Source organism: Eschscholzia californica, unplaced genomic scaffold (genome assembly GCF_041429995.1).
Source record: "Eschscholzia californica isolate CP2 unplaced genomic scaffold, dmEscCali1.0.p SCAF_5, whole genome shotgun sequence".
In the NCBI taxonomy this organism is placed as follows: domain Eukaryota; kingdom Viridiplantae; phylum Streptophyta; class Magnoliopsida; order Ranunculales; family Papaveraceae; genus Eschscholzia; species Eschscholzia californica.
The window spans coordinates 25,035,670-25,041,717 of NW_028238472.1; positions in this window are offsets into that span (position 1 = coordinate 25,035,670).

Here is a 6,048-nt window from a genome sequence, read left to right on the forward strand (position 1 = left end):
AAGGAGTCATTTATTCGATGATTAGTCCAAACCAGTCAGCTTTTATCTCTGGACGTACTATCCAAGACAATATCATGCTGGCCCATGAGATTGTCCGGAATTACCATCGACCTACTGGTCCAACTCGGTGTATGGTTAAGATTGACCTTAAGAAGGCGTATGACACAGTCCGTTGGTCTTCACTATTCTCGGTCCTTGGTAAGTTCCATTTTCCAAGTGATGTGACACGAAAATGTCACATTTGGAGAGCCTAACTTAGACTAATTAGTCATTTTCGAGTGTTATCAATAATATTTTATGTGTTTTTCATGTTAGGTACTTATTTTGGAGTTAAGCGTGTAAACCGGAATAAAGGGAACGAAGTCACTATCATTTCATGTGCCGAAAACGAGAGAAAAAGATTTCAAGCAAATCATATGACAAGAGGAGTCAAAGACGAGTCTAACGATGAAAACGGAATTCGATTCCTAGTTCGGACGGGGAAGTTGTGAAAGAAAGAAGTCGAGTTTCGGTCTTAAAATAAGGATTCTATGAAGGCACCCTCCTTTGGTTATAATTCCAGAAGGCACCCTCTTGATTTCCAAGTGAAGATTAAAACCCAAGCCTAAAACCCAAGCCCAAAGAAGATGAAAGAAGGAAGAGATTTTGGAGGCACCCAATGGACTCAAGTTTGAGTCAAAGTCAAGGTTGACTAAGTCTAGGGTTTGAGTCAAATACACTATTCATCTTCTTCCATCTTCATTCTTAGAATACACAAGTTTGGGGAGGAAAGAGGAGGCAAGGATTTTAGGGTTGGTGTTCTTGGTTGCTAGAGAGAGAGCTTGAAAGAGAGGGTTTTGAAAGAGCAAGAGGGAAAGAGAGAAGGAGCCGGCCAAGCTTGGCCGGCCATCACCAAGGCCGGCCAAAGCTTGGTCGGACAAGTCACGGGAACAGCAGCTCCTAAGTCGCGCCGGCACGGGAAGCTGCAGCTGCACGGCCGGGAAGGAGCAGCAGCACGTTCCACGGGAACAGCAGCACGTTCCACAGGAGCTGCTGTTCTTCACGGGAGCTGCTGCAGACGCATCCAGCAGTAGCTCGGACGGCCTCCTGCTCGGGTTTCTTCAAGAAGACGCGGCTGCAAGGCACGGGGTGGAGTTGCTGTGCACGGGAACTTCATTGCTAGCTCACGGGACGTGTCTTCATGTCTCGGGACGGTCGGAACGGGCTCGGACTAGCATGGAAACAACTCGGATTGCTCGGATAGTGCACGGCATGGTTGCACATGGTCGGATCTAGGGTTGGCCGGAACTAGGGTTTCTTTGACCGGATTTTTCGAGGGTTTCCGGCAACATTTTTGATTCGAAACCATAGGGCTTTTACTCCCCATGTCTTGATCTATCTTCTCATGTAGTTTGATTTGATTTTGGGTGAAAAATCTCTAGAGAGAGAAAGCTTGATGAAGCTTTAATGGTGGATATTCTTGAGATGGAGAAGATGATGATGAGTGCTATGGGGAAATCTGATTTTTACTCGGGGACACCCAAAGTTCACTATTAAAGGGAAATCCAGAAAATTGCTACGGGGAGATCGACTACACTTAGAGACTCATTTTTCTCGATGAACCTAGTCTCGAACCTCATCGAAAAAGGGGGATTTCTCATCATCTTCTTTTCATTTATTATTCAATCACCATGTTAGCTAAATCAAGTGTGTCGAATATATGAGATGAAATGTGATGAATTCGTGATTATGTTTAATATGATTTGATGTTTTGATTATGAGTTGATGTTCATTTGATTCGATTGTCGTTTTGATCATAATTTCATGTGTCTTGTCATGCACTTCACATAGTTAGGCGACTAGACGACACTTTCGACGACTCGGGAATAACGTATTTAGGACGTTTGTTTGACTAAGTATGATCTCCGGATATACGTAGTACTTATAGACATCACCTTAGGAGTCGAACATCGGTTGTATTTTGATACATTAAATCGGACAATACATAGTCGTAGATTTATCATTATAGATTCCCGGATTTTGATACATGAACTCTCGTATTCGGATATCCTTGAAGCATGAATCGAATGTGATGATTGGTTTGTTATTTGTTTACATGTGAGTTTAATTGTCTTCGTCTAGTTTTATAAACTAGAAGCCTCGATCTTAATCGTCTAATTGACACGAAGTTTGATAATGTGTACTTAGTTTGATAATCGATACTTAGTGATGTTAGATCGATTATACTTAATTTGACGTATTATGCTTATTAGTGTCGTTCTTTTCATTTTCAATTCATAAGATAGTGTGTTTAAGTTTGATAGTCAATGCTTAGTTACGTTTGATCGGTTATGCTTAGTTAGACACATGATGCTTAGGATTGTCAATGTGGGTGAAGTTAATTACACTTTCATGCGAATAGATACATAGTATTTGTCATTGTCGATCTTGTGGATCGAAGTATCCGTCTCAATTAACTTTTACCCGAATCAACTCTTACCGTCTCCCGACTCTTGTTCCTCTGACTCTTCTCTCGAATCTCTCTCGCCCGTTTACTTTCATTGTTTAGTTAGTTTATTTTACTTGTTTGCTTTATTCTCTTATCACCTAATTCGATCAAACCCCCATTTATCTTTGTTTCCTTTCCTTTTTAGTCTAAGTTAGCTTGAAATATCTAGACCGAGGGAGAAGACCCTTCGATATCCAAACTACCTTCCTATCCTTGGATCGATCCCGGCTTTGCCGGATTACTACTTGATACCTCCGCTTGGGTGTGCAACCTTTTCGGGTGCATCACCAAGCATATTTATATAATGGATACGGGCTTGTGTTACTACTACGTCCAAGTTCTCTATTCTGGTCAACGGTGAAGCCCATGGGATTACCTCTTATATCGTCTCGTCTTACCTATAGTCATTGCATCCCGCTAATCGATAAAATCAAGGGACGAATCCAATCTTGGAAGAGTCGCTTTTTATCGTTTGCGGGGCGTGTTCTTGTCATTAAGGTGGTTTTGAACAACATGTTACTATATTGGGCAGCGATGTTTGTTATTCCCAAAAGGGTTATGAACGACATCAACTCCATCTTTAGTAAGTTCCTCCGGTCAGGTGCTGATATGGGGTGTAAGAGAGCTTCTATTGGCTGGGAAAGCCTTTGTTACCCAACTGGTGAAGGGGGCCTCGGACTTCGCAATATCGAGATGTTCTTTGAGGCGTCTAACCTTCGCCATATATGGGATCTGGTTAGTGGTAAGACGACTTTGTGGGCTGATTGGGTGAGACATAATCTCATCAAAGATCAACACTTCTGGACTTTATCGGCTTCGAGTAGAAGTTCTTGGTGTTGGCGTCGGATTCTAGCCAGCAGACCGACATCTCATCGACTCATTTGCACTTCTTTGGGGGATGGTCATGATACCAAATTCTGGGCTGATTTATGGCATCCTCGTGGTCTTCTATTTGATGCTTTTGAGGAGACACATAGATATGATTCTCACCTTCATTTAGATGCCCGGGTTTCTTAGTTTATCGGGTAGTCAGGCTGGGCTTTCCCTACGCATGTGGCAGCTGTGTTAGGGACTATTGAGGTCGAGGCTAGAGAGGTGGTGGTAGATAGTACTCTTAGAGATGAGGTGATCTGGACACCTAGCTAGAATGGAGAGTTTACTCTCAAAGAGACGTATGAAGCTATTCGACCTAAAGGAACTCGATTGAGCTGGACATCATTAGTATGGTCACTGGGTGGTATACCCAAACATTGCTTCATCACGTGGCTTGCCTTCCGACAACGCCTCAAAACCAGATCGCTTCTGGCTAGTTGGGGTATGGCTATAGACACTACTTGTGTATACTGTGGGGGAGATGAAGAAACGGTTTCCACCTATTCTTTGGGTGTTTAGTTACAAAGATTATATGGGATTCGTTACTACTCAAGATGGGATTTCAGAGAGTATGTGCTGCAGATTGGGAAGGGGAGCTACAGTGGTGTATCAATCACTTTGGTGGGCTTTGTATCGCTGCCCGAGTGGGTCGTTTGCTTCTAACTGCCTATGTTTATCATATTTGGAAGGAGCAGAATAATAGGGTATTTAGAAGTAATGTCATGTCACCGGGGTTGATTATACACACTATTTGTGACGAAGTGAGGATCAAGCTGAATACCGTTACCAAACGGTTTGAAGATACGGAGGAGAATCGGAGAACCATCGATCGCTGGAATCTTACTATCTCTTTCTAAAAGCCGATTTACACTTCATGCATATGGACTCGGCCGACGGCAGGGAGATATATGATTAATACGGATGGTGCATTGAACGAGGTGGATGCGGGGTATGAAGCCATTATTCGAGACTCGGAGGGGACTGTTGTGAGAGCAGCCACAGGTCAGGTTGACGGACAGACTATTTTCATACATGAGCTACAGGATGTTGAGTTGGGATTGGAGTTAGCACTTAGTGCCAGATTGCAAGAAGTTGAACTTGGTCTTGACTCGATGAATATCAAGTTACTTCTTGCAAAACCACATCAGAAATTACCATGGAGGGCGAGGTGTTTGTGGAAGAGAGTTCAGAGGCTTCGGAGTCAATTTCGGAGTTTTCGAGTTTTTCATGTCTATAGAGAAGCCAATCAGGCTGCAGATTTCTTGTCGAAGATGAAGCTCGGACCGGGGGTGACTCACTTGAATATTAGTCAACTTCCGGTGGAATTAGTCAATATCGTTAATACGGACTCTAGAGGAACAGTGAGAATGAGGAAAGGGTGGGGCTAATGAGATGATGTAATTTGACTTCTTTGCTTTTTTTTGATTTCTTATTTCATTGTATTCGTTTTGGGCTCCTCACGCTTATCATAATAAAAAAAACTCCTTATAGCTTCAAAACTGCACCAAACTGAAACCATAGAGCTAGATTGAGACCAGGTGCTGTGAGGAGAGAGTAAGTGACGTGAGGAGAGAGAAAGTGGTGTTTTTTTTAGGGTTTCTCACCGGAAAGCTTGTTGTCCGGTTTGGTTTAATCTCCGGCTATGAGTGAACCTAATCTGCGTGATGGAAGGGAGATAGGGGAAGGACGTTATTTGCTGGCTGGGAATCGTTTGCCTAGTGAAGATGAAGAAGATGAGATGGAAGATGGAATTCCTGTGAAGTTACACGAGCAGTTTACAGGAAAGGAAGATCTTGGTCCTGTTGGGATGACATTTCAAGCTACATAAAAAACTACTAACCCTAATAAAGGTGCTGTCTCACGAATGGTAGGAGAACACAGAAGCAGTTCTGTTCGGGTGGGGAATGGCAAAACTGGTCGTGGGAACAACACAAATAGGGGCAGTAAACAGTTAGCAGATTCAATTAGGAATAATATGTTCTCGGGTGTTCTTCGTAGTCAAGCTGCAAACGACACCATGAATACAGTAGTCTCGGCAGAACATCAGGTGCAAGATCATCAGGGAGTTCAGGCCGTGAACACTAGGGTTCAGGCAGAAACTAGGGTTCCGGTGAGTTAGAGGCACATGGGCTTAGGGCCAGCAAACCTGGGCGTCTCTTCTATGGGTCACGAGGGTGTCAATAAGACTTTTAACTGGTCCAACCTTTTCACTAGTACAACTGTAAAGAACCAAGCAGAACTGCAATTCTTTCCTCCTCGGAAAGTGAACGGTAAACTTGTTGCTGCCCTCGATGTTGCTGATTTCACACAAGAAGCTAAATCATTTGATAATATTCTTATTGGTAGTTTCATTGGAGAGAGATTGAGCTTCGGATTAGTGCATAATGTATTAACAAAACAGTGGAAACCGAAGGGTGAACTGAGTCTTACGGTGCATGGAAACTCGACGTACGTAATAAAATTTCCCTCGATGGATGATAGACAACGAGCTTTAGAACATGAACCTATATTCATATCGGGGCGTATTTTTTTGGTCAGACCGTGGAGACTCAATGTTGAACGAGAACTTCAAGAAATGAAGACTATTCCGATATGGGTTTGTCTGCGTAACATACCTCTTCTGTTCTGGAATACGACGAGAATTTCTTACATTGCCAGTGTGGTGGGTACTCTTCTTCGGCAAGATA